The sequence below is a fragment of the Oncorhynchus masou genome, unplaced genomic scaffold (assembly GCF_036934945.1).
Source record: "Oncorhynchus masou masou isolate Uvic2021 unplaced genomic scaffold, UVic_Omas_1.1 unplaced_scaffold_2267, whole genome shotgun sequence".
NCBI lineage: Eukaryota > Metazoa > Chordata > Actinopteri > Salmoniformes > Salmonidae > Oncorhynchus > Oncorhynchus masou.
In genome coordinates, this window is record NW_027008737.1 from 44,948 (window position 1) to 62,605 (window position 17,658).

At 41.2% G+C, this 17,658-nt stretch overlaps 1 pseudogene; it reads right to left on the reverse strand.

The window, feature by feature from the left end:
* Positions 1-11,902: 11,902 nt before the first annotated feature.
* LOC135533178 (zinc finger protein 239-like) lies at positions 11,903-16,672 on the reverse strand (annotated as a pseudogene).
* Positions 16,673-17,658: the final 986 nt, after the last annotated feature.

Below are 17,658 nucleotides of genomic sequence, written 5' to 3' on the forward strand. Positions count from 1 at the left end.
TTGAATATTTTTTTTGTATTTTGTATATAGTTATTTTCAGCAATGTACCATGTACCAATTCGGCCACTTGGGTACATTTGGGAAACTTGTGAGGGACACCTGGGTGACTACATACCCAATGGCATGTACCTCACTCATTCCTAGAGGTATCTGTCTGAAATTTTGGGCAAAAACTGTTGCATGCTTATTCTCTTATTTGAAAGTATCCAGAGTATCATAACTGAATATGTTGATGTTCTAGTTGATTTTAAAGATGCTACAACAATAAAAGAACTGAAAAATGTCTGTTTATTTCCTTGTATTTTCTTCTACCAGATCTATTGTGTTATATTCTCCTACATTCAATTCACATTTACACAAACTTCAGTGTTTTTTATCAAATGGTAACAAGAATATGCATGTCCTTGCTTCTGGGCCTGAGCTACAGGCTGTTAGAATAGGGTATGTCTGTAGGCGGAAATTGCACAAAGTGGGGGGGTATCCTTAATTAGTAACTTACAACAGGTTATGGTCAAAAATATCAAAGGCTGCACTGAAATCTAACAATAGAGCTCCCACAATCTTCTTGTTATCAATTTCTCTCAACCAATCATCAGTCATTTGTGTCAGTGCAGTACATGTTGAGTGCCCTTCTCTATAACCATGCTGAAAGTCTGTTGTTCACAGAGAAATAGCATTGTACACTGCTCAAAAAATAAATGGAACATGTAAACAACACAATGTAACTCCAAGTCAATCACACTTCTGTGAAATCAAACTGTCCACTTAGGAAGCAACACTGATTGACAATAAATTTCACATGCTGTTGTGCAAATGGAATAGACAACAGGTGGAAATTATAGGCATTTAGCAAGACACCCCCAATAAAGGAGTGGTTCTGCAGGTGGGGACCACAGACTACTTCTCAGATCCTATGCTTCCTGGCTGATGTTTTGGTCACTTTTGAATGCTGGCGGTGCTTTCACTCTAGTGGTAGCATGAGACGGAGTATACAACTCACACAAGTTTTCAGATTGTGCAGCTCATCCAGGATGGGACATCAATGCGAGCTGTGGCAAGAAGGTTTGCTGTGTCTGTCAGCGTAGTGTCCAGAGCATGGAGGCGCTACCAGAAGACAGGCAGGTACATCAGGAGACGTGGAGGAGACCTTAGGAGGGCAACAACCCAGCAGCAGGACCGCTACCTCCGCCTTTGTGCAAGGAGGAGCGCTGCCAGAGCCCTGCAAAATGACCTCCAGCAGGCCACAAATTTGCATGTGTCTGCTCAAATGGTCAGAAACAGACTCCATGAGGGTGGTATGAGGGCCCGACGTCCACAGGTGGGGGTTGTGCTTACAGCCCAACACCGTGCAGGACGTTTGGCATTTGCCAGAGAACACCAAGATTTGCAAATTCGCCACTGGCGCCCTGTGCCCTTCACAGATGAAAGCAGGTTCACACTGAGCACGTGACAGACGTGACAGTCTGGAGACGCCGTGGAGAACTATCTGCTGCCTGCAACATCCTCCAGCATGACCGGTTTTGCGGGGGGTCAGTCATGGTGTGGGGTGGCATTTCTTTGGGGGGCCGCACAGCCCTCCATGTGCTCGCCAGAGGTAGCCTGACTGCCATTAGGTACATTAGATCCTCAGACCCCTTGTGAGACCATATGCTGGTGCGGTTGGCCCTGGGTTTCTCCGAATGCAAGACAATGCTAGACCTCATGTGGCTGGAGTGTGTCAGCAGTTCCTGCAAGAGGAAGGCATTGGTTCTATGGACTGGCCCGCCCGTTCCCCAGACCGGAATTCAATTGAGCACATCTGGGACATCATGTCTCGCTCCATCCACCAATGCCACGTTGCTCCACAGACTGTCCAGGAGTTGGCGGATGCTTTAGTCCAGGTCTGGGAGGAGATCCCTCAGGAGACCATCTGCCACCTCATCAGGAGCATGCCCAGGCGTTGTTGGGAGGTCATACAGGCACGTGGAGGCCACACACACTACTGAGCCTAATTTTGACTTGTTTTAAGGACATTATATCAAAGTTGGACAGCCAGTAGTATGGTTATCCAGACCTCCATGGGTTGATAAATTTGATTTCCATTGATAATTTTTGTGTGATTTTGTTGTCAGCACATTCAACTATGTAAAGAAAAAAGTATTTAATAAGAATATTTCATTCATTCAGATCTAGGATGTGTTATTTTAGTGTTCCCTTTATATGTTTGAGCAGTGTATTTGGTAAAACACAATTTTTCCCGACAGTTTGTTAAGAGCTGGCTTAGAACCAGTAAAGGCCGCTTTACGACTCTCGGGTAGTGGAATTACTTTGGCTTCCCTCCAGGCCAGAGAACAAAGACTTTCCTCTAGGCTCAGATTAAAAATATAACAGATAGGAGTGGCCATAGAGTCAGCTACTGTCCTCAGTAGCTTTCCATCTGTTGTCAATGCCAGGAGGTTTGTCATTATTGATCGATAACAACAATTTTTCAACCTCTCCCACGCTAACTTCACAAAATTCAATACTGCCACTGCTTTTCTTTCATTGTTTTTTTTACATTTTTTCTCATAATTCTTTATAACATTGATCTTGGGTTCCTAATAAAGTTTATTATTTTTGTTGAGTTTTTGTCGCATCATTTCTCAATTTTCTGTACATAAAACAGCCAGCTGTGCAGCCAGACTTATTAGCCACTCCTTTTGCCCCAACTCTTTCAAACATACAGTTTTTAAATTCCTCATCAATCCATGGAACAGTTCTAACAGTCCCTTTCTTAACAGGTACATGTTTATCAATAATTGGAAGAAGCAATATCATCTGGTAAAAACAGGTGAACACATAAGTCAACAATATAAGACAACGGGAGCACTGTGTTTGTTCTCTGATGAATTGCAAGAAAAATGAGATGTGAAATATCAATATACATGCTTTAGAGAAGTAATTTCTCTCTCCTGTGTGGATTCTCTAATGACGTTTAACTGTCTGTATTAGCTCATGAACGTTCAGGTTCCATAAATGGTTAAAAACTCTTGCCACACTGGGAGCAGTGGTGAGGCTTGTCTCCTGTGTATTCTCTCATGTTGTTTCAGGTGCCCTAACTGGTTGAAACTCTTTCCACAATGGGAGCAGTGGTAAGGCTTCTCCCCATGTGTGAATTCTCTTGTTTTTTCAGAACCCCTGACTGGTTGAAACTCTTTCCTCACTGGGAGCAGTGGTAAGGCTTCTCACCTGTGTGAATTCTCACATGTTGTTTCAGGTGCCCTAACAGGTTAAAACACCTGCCACACTGGGAGCAGTGGTAAGGCTTCTCCCCTGTGTGTATTCTCTCATGCTGTTTCAGATCCCCTGAGTGGTTGAAGCTCTTTCCACACTGGGAGCAGTGGTAAGGCTTCTCCCCTGTGTGAATTATGCTGTTTCGGATCCCCTGGCCAGTTGAAACACTTGCCACACTGGGAGCAGTGGTAAGGCTTCTCCCATGTGTGTATTCTCTCATGCCGTAACAGGTTCCCTGACTGGTTGAAACTCTTTCCACACTGGGAGCAGTCGTAAGACTTCTCCCCTGTGTGTATTTTCTCATGTTGTTTCAGGTCCCAAAACCGGTTACAACCCTTTCCACAGTGGGAGCACTGGTTTGGACGTCCCTGGCTCTGGTTCCACTGAGTCTGGTCTTTCTCCTGCCAAAGTCAGTTTATTTTTTTAAATAGATACACGAATGAAACCTCCACATGATAAAACAACAGTGCTACGAGAGTAAATCCGAATCAGATCTCTCTATAACCTGAGGCCAGTTTTAACAATCTTAGTGTGATTTTAAAACAAATGTAGAGCTTCCTGGTAATTACTTATATGTTTACATTACTTATTTTATTCATCCTGTTTTACAAGTCAGAACACAAAAAACTAGACAGTTCTAGGACACTGAAGACACAGACGTCGCTGGATTCCAATTGAACAGGTGGTTCTAAATATATAACTTTCATAGCTGTATGATACAGAATGTGACCTACACACTACCTTAAACATCAAATGACTAAAGAAGTCATTTTGTGTGATAGTCGAAAACTTGTTTTTACATCGAAGACACAAAGCACATCAGTAAAATCTCCCCGTTGTCGAATGGGATTGACACCTGCTGTTTAAATGGACCAATTTCTTATTTAGACGTTGACAGGTTTTCAACATTTTGACTATCGCTGATGTCATATTTTGGGTAAAGTAAAAAATAAGGTGAAATGTTTGGAAAGATGTTCCTAAAACTGATAGTAACTACAATAAACAAAAATATAAATGCAAAATGTAAAGTTTTGGATGTTTCATGAGCTGAAACAAAAGATTGCAGAATTCTTTACATCCCTGTTAGTAAACATTTCTCCTTTGCCAAGAAAATTCATCCACCTGACAGGTGTGGTATGTCAAGCTGATTAAACAGCATGATCATTTCACAGGTGAATCTTGTGCTGGGGAGAATAAAATGCCACACTAAAATGTGCAGTTTTGTCAAACAACACAATGCCACAGGTGTCTCAAGTTTTGAGGGAGCGTGCAATTGGCATGCTGACTGCAGGAATATCCAAATATTTGTTGGAACATAACAACATTCAAAACTGAACAAGTTCCACAGACATGTGTCGAACTGAAATTGAATAATGTGTCCCTGACCAAAGGGGGGGGGGGGGGTGTTAAGTACTGCACTGCATCTAATCATGAACTGCACCAGATTTGACAGGTGGAAATTATAGGCAATTAGCAAGACACCCCCAATAAAGGAGTAGTTCTGCAGGTGATAACCACAGACCACTTCTCAGTTCCTATGCTTCCTGGCTGATGTTTTGGTCACTTTTGAATGCTGGCGGTGCTTTCACTCTAGTGGTAGCATGAGACGGAGTCTACAACCCACACAAGTGGCTCAGGTGGTGCAGCTCATCCAGGATGGCACATCAATGCGAGCTGTGGCAAGAAGGTTTGCTGTGTCTGTCAGCGTAGTGTCCAGAGGATGGAGGCGCTACCAGGAGACAGGCCGGTACATCAGGAGACGTGGAGGAGGCCGTAGGAGGGCAACAACCCAGCAGCAAGACTGCTGCCTCCGCCTTTGTGCAAGGAGGAGCAGGAGGAGCAATCCCAGAGCCCTGCAAAACGACCTCCAGCAGGCCACAAATGTGCATGTGTCTGCTCAAATTGTCAGAAACAGACTTCATGAGGGTGGTATGAGGGCCCAACGTCCACAGGTGGGGGTTGTGCATACAGCCCAACACCGTGCAGGACGTTTGGCATTTGCCAGAGAACACCAAGATAGGCAAATTCGCCACTGGTGCCTTGTGCCCTTCACAGATGAAAGCAGGTTCACACTGAGCACGTGACAGACGTGACAGTCTGGAGACGCCGTGGAGAACTATCTGCTGCCTGCAACATCCTCCAGCATGACCGCTTTGGCGGGGGGTCAGTCATGGTGTGGGGTGGCATTTCTTTGGGGGGCCGCACAGCCCTCCATGTGCTCGCCAGAGGTAGCCTGACTGACCATTAGGTACCGAGATGAGATCCTCAGACCCCTTGTGAGACTATATGCTGGTGCGGTCTCATTACTGTATTATCTAGGGATAGTTTAGAGTAACAGCTGTATCCTGAAGTGACCTTTAACCTCCCTGCTCCTCAATACTTCTTCCACTGGATCAAAGCTTCAGCCAAGTAGGATACATGAGTGACAGCACATGGAGGTGGGTTGGATATAGTCATGGTAGGATACATGATAGTGGCAACACATGGAGTTGGGTTGGATATAGTCATGGTAGGATACATGATAGTGGCAACACATGGAGTTGGGTTGGATATAGTCATGGTCGGATACATGATAGTGGCAACACATGGAGGTGGGTTGGATATAGTCATGGTAGGATACATGATAGTGGCAACACATGGACTAGGGTTGGATATAGTCATGGTAGGATATACAGTTGATGTTGGAAGTTTACATAGACCTTAGAAAAATACATTTAAACTTTCACAATTTCACAATTCCTGACATTTGATCCAAGTAAAAATTCCCTGTCTTAGGTCAGTTAGGATCACCACTTTATATTAAGAATGTGAAATGTCAGAATAATAGTAGAGAGAATAATTTATTTCAGCTTTTATTTCTTTCATCACATTCCCAGTGGGTCAGGAGTTTACATACACTCAATTAGTATTTGATAGCATTGCCTTTAAATAGTTTATCTTGGTTCAAACGTTTCAGGGTAGCCTTCCACAAGATTCCCACAATAAGTTGGATATACTAACATGGAGTTGGGTTGGATATAGTCATGGTAGGATACATGATAGTGACAACACATGGAGTTGGGTTGGATATAGTCATTACATTTACATTTAAGTCATTTAGCAGACGCTCTTATCCAGAGCGACTTACAAATTGTCATGGTAGGATACATGATAGTGGCAACACATGGAGTAGTGTTGGATATAGTCAGGGTAGGATACATGACAGTGACAACACATGGAGTAGTGTTGGATATAGTCATGGTAGGATACATGATAGTGACAACACATAGAGCAGCTTTCTGTTGTAGGATCTTTTTATAACCACACACATGGTTATGGGCTTAAAAGAAGACACCATGTCAGATATAGTTTAAATGTGTTCATATTTGAGTTTGCATCCCAATATGACACTTTAACTACATCACAGAAGACTGAAATGTAACAAAACGACTATTGTATTTAATGAACTGTACACTGAGATGCTCAGTTGGTCAACATTCCCCTCCAGTGATTCCCCAACATCAGGTCAACATGCGCCCCACAAATGGAGCAGATATCTTATACCAGTCCTTCTTTAAAGACATGTATCCATAACAAGGCTTAGGTGTTTTCTATAGTGTCCATTTTTTAAACATCTTTATTTTCCTGCAAATAACTTGTCAAAAAGCATTGTTATGACTGTTACGGTTTTCTTCTGGTGAAAGAGAGGAGGACCAAAACGCAGCGTGGTTATCTTTATACATCTTTAATGAAAGATGAAAAATATACATAAACAAGAAACGTGAAAAACTGAAACAGCCCTATCTGGTGCAACAAACACAAAGACAGGAACAATCACCCAAGAAATACCCAAAGAATATGGCTGCCAAAATATGGTCCCCAATCAGAGACAACGATAAACACCTGCCTCTGATTGAGAACCACTCCAGGCAACCATAGACTTACCTAGAATACTATACTACACACAACCCCATCAATCTACAAAACCCCTAGACAAGACAAACACATAATCACCCATGTCACACCCAGGCCTGACCAAAATAGTAAAGAAAACACAAAATACTAAGGCCAGGGCGTGACAAAGACTAAATTCACAGTCTTTAGTGTAGACAATTATTTTCTCATGTTATTTTCATGTGTTTGAGATTAGGTCCCCGAATGGTCAAAAAGCTCTTCAAATAGAAGTACGTTTATAACACAAAATATCTTACAGGTCGACCCTCTCTCACTCTCTCATCATGTCACAAGCTGACAGGCTCCCAGAGGAAGGGCAATAAAAGGCCCCAGCTCACTCAACTGCAGCTCCCTCTCCAACAGCCATCAACCCAGAACATCTAAAAGATCATCTGGGAATCCTTTCTTCCACATGAAGCTTTTTGAAAATGAGTTCAATATTCAATGTTTGTTCAGTTCCTTCAGAAAGTATTCAGACACCTTTACTTTTTCCACATTTTGTTATGATATCGCCTTCTTCTAAAATGTATTAAATTACATTTGTTCCTCATCAATCTACACACAATACCAAATAATAATTTAATTTACCACAAGTGGACTCCAATCAAGTTGTAGAAACATCTCAAGGATGATCAATGGAAACAGGACGCACCCTGAGCTCAATTTCGAGTCTCATATCAAAGGGTCTGTATACTTACGTAAATAAAGTTTCTATTTTTGTTTTGTACATTTGCCATAATGTCTAAAAGCCTTTTATCGCTTCGTCATTATGGGGTTATTGTGTGTAGATTGATGAGGAACTTGTTTAATTTAATTTTAATTATTTTAGAACAAGATGTAAAGTAACAAAATGTGGAAAAAGTCAAGGGGTCTGAATACTTTCCAAAGAAACTGTAAGTGATTGAGGACAGAGCATCATTGCTATATTCTAAATACAATCATTGACCCATAAGGGAACACATGACCAAATCAATGCATGACCCATGCAGAATTAAAACTATATTCATCTTAATGAGAAATATAATCTAATAAACAAATGTTTGCATAACCAAAGACATGAAAACGGGTGGGAACATTGTATTTAGCTAGGATTTCATAAGGCCAGGAATGTCATTGAGAATAACAATAGACAATAGTTATTGTTGCTTGTTCAGGGATGAAGATAGTGCAGGTTCATGAATGTTAAAGATGTGTTCACAGTGTGGATGTTGTCAGAGGGGGATTAGAACCCCAAAGTAATAGTGGTACAAAATATCCTAAAGGACATTAAACATTCTGGTTTAGGGGGTAATATCTTTATGGAAACCACTATTCACACTGTGTACAGACATAGAAAACCATTCACATCAAGGAGGTGTAACAGTGATGAATGGCTATTCAATATACAACAGTAGTCTTCTCTAACAAGCAATACGTGGTAAATATGTTTACTGTAGTTCAGATAGAGCCTGATCAGCAGGGTGGGCAAGATAGTACACAACTGTATCGTCTGCATAAAGATGCAGGTAACAGTTTATTTTGGCAAAACAATATTGTTAATGTAAACAATATAGTTGTTTATTAGACATTCTAACATATAACACTTCAACCACCCCTGGGTTATGATGTATATAACATTCTAACAACAATGTGACCACTCTGACATTGTGGTATGTTATGTGACTCTGACATTGTGTTATGTGACTCTGACTCTGACATTGTATTATGTTATGTGACTCTGACATTGTATTATGTGACTCTGACTCTGACATTGTGTTATGTGACTCTGACATTGTATTATGGTATGTGACTCTGACTCTGACATTGTGTTATGTGACTCTGACTCTGACATTGTGTTATGTTATGTGACTCTGACATTGTGTTATGTTATGTGACTCTGACATTGTATTGTGTTATGTGACTCTGACATTGTATTGTGTTATGTGACTGACATTGTGTTATGTGACTCTGACATTGTATTATGTTATGTGACTCTGACATTGTGTTATGTTATGTGACTCTGACATTGTATTATGTTATGTGACTCTGACTCTGACATTGTGTTATGTTATGTGACTCTGACATTGTGGTATGTTATGTGACTCTGACATTGTATTGTGTTATGTGACTCTGACATTGTATTATGTGACTCTGACATTGTATTGTGTTATGTGACTCTGACATTGTATTATGTTATGTGACTCTGACATTGTGTTATGTTATGTGACTCTGACATTGTATTATGTTATGTGACTGACATTGTATTGTGTTATGTGACTCTGACATTGTATTATGTTATGTGACTCTGACTCTGACATTGTGTTATGTTATGTGACTCTGACATTGTGTTATGTTATGTGACTCTGACATTGTATTATGTTATGTGACTCTGACATTGTGTTATGTTATGTGACTCTGACATTGTATTATGTTATGTGACTCTGACATTGTGTTATGTTATGTGACTCTGACATTGTGTTATGTTATGTGACTCTGACATTGTATTATGTTATGTGACTCTGACATTGTGTTATGTTATGTGACTCTGACATTGTATTATGTTATGTGACTCTGACATTGTATTATGTTATGTGACTCTGACATTGTGTTGTGTTATGTGACTCTGACATTGTGTTGTGTTATGTGACTCTGACATTGTGTTATGTGACTCTGACATCGTGTTATGTTATGTGACTCTGACATTGTGTTATGTTATGTGACTCTGATATTGTATTATGTTATGTGACTCTGACTCTGACATTGTATTGTGTTATGTGACAGTAGCATAAGTTTGCATTACCTGTCAAACGTTGGACACACCTGCTCATTCAAGGGTTTTTATTTTTTTACTATTTTCTACATTATAGCATAATAGATGAAGACATCAAAACTATGAAATAGCAGTGAAGTCCTATTACCAGTCAGATAGGAAGTAGCAGTGAAGTCCTACTACCAGTCAGATAGGAAGTAGCAGTGAAGTCCTACTACCAGTCAGATAGGAAGTAGCAGTGAAGTCCTATTACCAGTCAGATAGGAAGTAGCAGTGAAGTCCTATTAGCAGTCAGATAGGAAGTAGCAGTGAAGTCCTATTAGCAGTCAGATAGGAAGTAGCAGTGAAGTCCTATTACCAGTCAGATAGGAAGTAGCAGTGAAGTCCTATTACCAGTCAGATAGGAAGTAGCAGTGAAGTCCTATTACCAGTCAGATAGGAAGTAGCAGTGAAGTCCTACTACCAGTCAGATAGGAAGTAGCAGTGAAGTCCTACTACCAGTCAGATAGGAAGTAGCAGTGAAGTCCTACTACCAGTCAGATAGGAAGTAGCAGTGAAGTCCTATTACCAGTCAGATAGGAAGTAGCAGTGAAGTCCTATTACCAGTCAGATAGGAAGTAGCAGTGAAGTCCTATTACCAGTCAGATAGGAAGTAGCAGTGAAGTCCTATTACCAGTCAGACAGGAAGTAGCAGTGAAGTCCTATTACCAGTCAGATAGGAAGTAGCAGTGAAGTCCTACTACCAGTCAGATAGGAAGTAGCAGTGAAGTCCTACTACCAGTCAGATAGGAAGTAGCAGTGAAGTCCTATTACCAGTCAGATAGGAAGTAGCAGTGAAGTCCTACTACCAGTCAGATAGGAAGTAGCAGTGAAGTCCTACTACCAGTCAGATAGGAAGTAGCAGTGAAGTCCTATTACCAGTCAGATAGGAAGTAGCAGTGAAGTCTTATTACCAGTCAGATAGGAAGTAGCAGTGAAGTCCTACTACCAGTCAGATAGGAAGTAGCAGTGAAGTCCTATTACCAGTCAGATAGGAAGTAGCAGTGAAGTCCTATTACCAGTCAGGTAGGAAGTAGCAGTGAAGTCCTATTACCAGTCAGACAGGAAGTAGCAGTGAAGTCCTATTACCAGTCAGATAGGAAGTAGCAGTGAAGTCCTACTACCAGTCAGATAGGAAGTAGCAGTGAAGTCCTACTACCAGTCAGATAGGAAGTAGCAGTGAAGTCCTATTACCAGTCAGATAGGAAGTAGCAGTGAAGTCCTACTACCAGTCAGATAGGAAGTAGCAGTGAAGTCCTACTACCAGTCAGATAGGAAGTAGCAGTGAAGTCCTATTACCAGTCAGATAGGAAGTAGCAGCGAAGTCTTATTACCAGTCAGATAGGAAGTAGCAGTGAAGTCCTACTACCAGTCAGATAGGAAGTAGCAGTGAAGTCCTATTACCAGTCAGATAGGAAGTAGCAGTGAAGTCCTATTACCAGTCAGGTAGGAAGTAGCAGTGAAGTCCTACTACCAGTCAGATAGGAAGTAGCAGTGAAGTCCTACTACCAGTCAGATAGGAAGTAGCAGTGAAGTCCTATTAGCAGTCAGACAGGAAGTAGCAGTGAAGTCCTACTACCAGTCAGATAGGAAGTAGCAGTGTCAACACTGCCAAGTGGCTGAGATGTCCTCCACTGAGTCCACAGTCCTCTCCACCATAAACACCATCTGTTGTCTGCACACCTCTGACCACAGATCAAATCAAATGAAATTCAATGTTATTGGTCTCATACACACATTTCTCTGATGTTATGCAGGTGTAGCGAAACAGTGCAGTAATATCTAACAAAACAACACATGCAAATCCCCACAATTTCTTTTAAGAAATGGATGAAGAAATATTGAGAAATAGTAGACCGAGCAATGTCAGAGTCCGGAATATAAATATACAGTTTGTTTACAATGTATATGATGGTGTGTATAGACATTATGGACCGTATTTTAATAGGAAAGGTGTGAACAGCAGTAGTTATATAGGATGCGCTTTGTCTAGAATACAGGGTGGAGTACTGGGTGGTAGACGACTAATAACAGTGACTAAAGTTCAGGGCAGGGTACTGGGCAGAGGCCGGCTAGAGGGGACTATTTAAGTCTGATGACCTGGAGATAGACCACATATTAACCACACAATAAGTATTGTGGTGGCAGCATCATGTTATGGGTATACTTGTCACTGGCAGGGACTGGGGAGTTTGTCAGGATCAAAATAAATATGAAAGGAGCAAAGCCCAGGTAAAAAGTTAGAGGGAAATCCACCTCAAGTCTTCTGAAAACCTGTTTCCATCACATCTGTCTTGAGTTTTTGTATACGGTATGACTTGACTCAAATAAAAACTTTGGATGGAAACGTGGTTAATCCGGTAAACAGTGGTTGTAGTGCACTGCTGCCACCACCAGGCCTGGAGTCCATTTGGACTTTGTTGATAGCAATCTGTGCGGACAAAGACGTAGCAGCTAGCTAACTGGCTAGCAATCAACCTATTGTGTGTATTGAACATTCATATTGGACTTGCATTTGTAAGGCTTCTCACCTGTGTGCAGTTTCATGTGTTCTTTCAGCTTTCCTGAATGGTTAAATCTCTTTCCACAGTGGGAGCAGTGGTAGGGCTTCTCCCCGGTGTGTATTCGCTCATGAGCTTTCAGGTTTCCTAACTGGGTAAAACGCTTTCCACACTGGGAGCAGCAGTAAGGCTTCTCTCCTGTGTGTATTCGCTCATGAACTTTCAGGCATCGTAAATGGGTAAAATGCTTTGCGCACTGGGAGCAGTGGTAAGGCTTCTCCCTGTGTGGATTCTCTCATGACTTTTAAGTGACTGTGATGAGTAATATATCTTCCCACAGTCTAAGCATTTGTAAGGTTTCTCACCTGTGTGTACTCGCTCATGAGCTTTCAGGTTTCCTAACTGAGTAAAACTCTTTCCACACTGGGAGCAGCGGTAAGGCTTCTCCCCTGTGTGTATTCGCTTATGAGCTTTCAGGCTTCCTAAATGGGTAAAACGCTTTGCACACTGGGTGCAATGGTATGGCTTCTCCCCTGTGTGTATTCGCTCGTGACCTTTAAGGGTTCGTAACAATTTGAAACTCTTTCCACACTGGGAGCAATGGTGTGGCTTCGCTCCTGTGTGTGTCCGCTTATGTCTTTTCAGGCTTTCTAACTTGGTAAAACTCTTTCCAATCTGGGAGCGGAGGTGTCGTCTTGCTGGTCTGGACATCTCTGGTTCCTCCAAGTTTGGTTTTCCTCCTGCCAAAGACAGTGTTCATTATTGTGTGGAAGTCCAAAACGTTTTTTTTTTTTACTACATGAATATTGAAAAATATAAACATGAATATTGAAAACAAATGTTTGTATTATTTTTAAATAGTTGAACATAATATACTTTAAGGGTATATCAGTTTCAGGATCTCTGCTAGTGTTAAAGTTATGGGCCACTTTATACAGAGAAATGAGCAAAGTAGGACATGTAATTTACAGTTACCTAACATAACCCCGGTTCTATGATATTATAAGCCTCGTTAGGTGCGGAGTCTAGGGGGATCCAGTCAAACAACGTCAATCGAGCAACGGCCAATAGCAGACCACGCCACTTCCATATAAGGGACATAGCCACTCCCGTCTTCCATGTGTGAAAGGTAACCTGGTGAATATCATAGAATCTATTTTAAATTATATTTCAATGACTCGTTAGTCTTTCACTTTCGGGATAGAGTCAACTACCATAGAGCTCATATACTCTCCGATGTCAAGTCAAGACAGGATCATCGCTCAGAGGTCCCCACTCTACTCACCGTATGTGTAGTGACGTCCAGTCAGTAGAACCTCATGAAGGTTCATCACCACAACATGCATCATTACAGATCTCTTGAACAGAGATGCCTTTGAACAAGGCCTATGATGTAGCCAGACCTCTGGTGGATTGAGCCATCAAGCCCTCCGGAGTTGTCAGATCCTTGCTACTATAGAACCTCATGAAGGTATTTTTTTATTTGTATTTATTTAAACTTATTTTGTGTGATGAGAAGTAGAGGATCACTAGTTTGAGTCCAGTATGGGAACAGGAAGAATGGAGGAAACTAAACTGTTAGCAGCACACTGGCGTCAGTCACACATGACATCAATAAAGTTAGTCATTTCAAAATTAAGACATGTTCTGTTAAGGTCTATATGTTGGAGTCGCCCCCCCCCCCCCCCCAATAATGCTTTTCATTCAATCAAATTTCATAGCTTTTAGAAAAGGCTTACAGAACTTGTTTTAAAATGCATATACCTTGATGAAGACAGCTGTCAAAATGTTGGATATTACATTTTTGCATCTGAGCTCTTAAGATGTGCGGCTCTCCATTATTTTCAAGTTTTCTACTCAGCACCTCGCCTAAATAGGTTCGCGTTTCTTTTTATTCTATATGAAAATATATATTTGCCATTTTTAACAAGCCCTGTAGATCAGATGTTAATGAAGCAATACAGACCACATTGAAGTGTCTGGAGTTTAGTTCTAGAGTATTGTAAAGATAGGGGGTTGACAGGGACAGGCAATGTAACGGCTATGTTTTTAGGTAAACATGAACCTTACATTGGATCATCTTGAAACTTTCATCGAGGTTTTATATGGTCTATTGGTTTCTCTCTAAAGCTACCTTTCATCAAGGTTTTATATGGTCTATTGGTTTCTCTCTAAAGCTACCTTTCATCAAGGTTTTATATGGTCTATTGGTTTCTCTCTAAAGCTACCTTTCATCAAGGTTTTATATTGGTTTCTCTAAAGCTTTTCATCAAGGTTTTATATGGTCTATTGGTTTCTCTCTTTTCATTGGCAGAATCCTTTTTCAGTGTTATGATATTCATAACATCCATATCCACCAGTCTATCTTCCTGTCAACTAACAGTACTCTGCTGGTTGTCCTGGTAACAGATACCAGTGGGCAGATCTATTTCATTTGTTCAAACTAAACAAAACTTACTTTGATGAGCTAAATCTGATCCTTTCTTCTCTTCTCCTCCTCTCACAGTTCCACTCAGCCCCGTTGTTTTCCTGCAGTCCACCAGCAGCACAGACAACCTCTTCATACCCAGCAGTAAGGTGCCACCGGGAGAGGTACGACACGGGGACTCCAGGAGGGAGGAAGGGCAAGCGTTGTCCTGGTAACCATAAAGAGGGGACACAGACACATATCATTATGGATGCTGATGTAACGGTTGTCATGAAGTGTTTTACAGAAACCCAGACCAAGCTATATGCTAGACCAGGCTGTATCCTAGACCAGACCAAGCTGTATGCTACAGACCAGACCAAGCTGTATGCTAGACTATGCTAGACCAGACTAAGCATTATGGATGCCAGACTAAGATGCTAGACCAGACCAAGCTTGCTAGACCAGACTAAGTCATGAAGCTGTATGCTTACTAGAAACCAAGCTGTAGACCAAGCTGTATGCCGATGCTAGACTAAGCTGTATGCTAGACCAGACCAAGCTATGCTAGACCAGACCAAGCTGTATGCTAGACCAGACCAAGCTGTATGCTAGACCAGACCAAGCTGTATGCTAGACCAGACCAAGCTGTATGCTAGACCAGACCAAGCTGTATGCTAGACCAGACCAAGCTGTACCATCTGGTGTTCTGATCTAGAGAGACTCTTCTCTGCTTCGTCAGCATCAGGATGTTGTTGAGGCTCCCCAGAGGATCCACCATAGTCACGTATCTCTCCTGTGTGAACGAGAACATCAAACAGATGGTAAACTTATGATCTACTATTACAATCACAGAGTCTTACCAGAAGCATGAATATGTCTAAAAGGGCCTAAAAATGGCCACTTTCATCATGATTTTGTAAAATATTGTTTGTGATTTAAATGTAAAAGGGTCGTTCCACAAAATGGGTGGCTTTTGCATACCTTCGATATTTTAAGTAGAAATTATGCACCAATATTGCATTTTTAAAAGACTTTTATATTAGATGGGGAACTTTAATGTAGACCACATGGAGAATTCAATACATCTCATTTAAAAGTCCCCAAAATATATGTACCAACTGCAGATTGAACATTTAACAATGTAACGAAACTTATTAAAGTGTAGAACTTCAGTAGAATGCCTCTTAAAAACCCCACATTAGTTCAATAACTGCATAGTTTGTGCCCCTGTTTAAGACAGTACTCACTGGTGTTAATCTGATATTCTGTATCCTCCTCTTTCACTCCCAAAACGTCTTCCTCCTTCACCTTTATTGAGATAGCATCCCCTTCCTCTCTAAAAGGTTCTCTCTCTTTTTCACTATAACAGCCTCCTCTTCTTTCACTATAACAGCCTCCTCTTCTTTCACTATAACAGCCTCCTCTTCTTTCACTATAACAGCCTCCTCTTCTTTCACTGTAACAGCCTCCTCTTCCACGACAATGTTCAGTCCCAGAGCTTCTTTCTCCGTCCAGCAGACCTCTTCTTTAGCAGGGGAGGAGTACTTTAGTGAGCTCATGGTCGGGGATGTTAGCTAGTTAGTTAGCATTAGCGACTAGCCTAGTGCTAGGCTCAGTATAAATCTTAAACAAGTTTGCGAATTGAACAAGCAAATTAGGTTAAAGGTCATCAGATGATAAGTCAACAGAAATGCGTTTAAAACACTGAGATTAGCTATTGTTCACAAACACGGTGTAAAGCGTCAATCTACTCTTTTCATGTTGGCGATCAAGCTACCGAGGTGGCTGAAAAAGAAGCCGTGTTGTTGTTCCTGAAGAAGCGTCCCGTCCAGTCCATTATACACCACGCAAGAAGCATCACCTGAAAGACGCCCATCGCCATCTGCTGGCTGGAGTGGGTAACGCAGTTTGGAAACAATAGTTACGACACTTATTGTATTGGAAAGAACGTCATAATAATTTAACAATAAACTGATAGATTTTCTCTTACGTCTTTCAAATAATAATTTCCTGTACACAGACGTAGAAGCTTAATATGAAGATGTGGATGATGAATAAACACATCTATGAATAGGTAGTGTTTTAATACACATTTGCTCTGTTTATTTTCACATTCGTTTTCATCTAGATGTGACCATACTATTCCCTTAAAGCCACGCTCTATAAGATACAACTCATACTGTAAACAACAGAGCAAATGCATCACATGCAAATAGCACTTGAATATCTGTGGTGCTTTACACTGGGTAGACAAAACATTAAGAACACCTGCTCCTTCCATGACCATAGACTGACCAGGTGAATCCAGGCTAAAGCTATGATCCCTTATTGATTTCACTAGTTAAATCCACTTCAAGTCGCTCTGGATAAGAGCGTCTGCTAAATGACTTAAATGTAAATGTAAATGTAGATGAAGGGGGAGTCAGGTTAAATAAGGAATTTTAAGGCCCAAGATAATTGAGGCATGGATTGTGTATGTGTACCATTCAGAGGGTGAATGGGGTAGACAAAATGTGTAGGTGTTTTTGAACAGGGTATGGTAGTTGGTGCCAGGTGCACCAGTTTGTGTCAAGAACTGCAACGCTACAGTTTTTCAGCTTAAGTTTCCCATGTGTACCAAGAATGGTCCACCACCCTAAAAGTAGTGGTCAGTGCTGTTTAAGATGAAGGAGGACCATTTTGTTTTTCATGAATATGGCCTTATTTTTACTACACCATATTGGATGACTGTCATTCGTATTCCATTCACCCAGTTCAATATAACAGCGATAGGT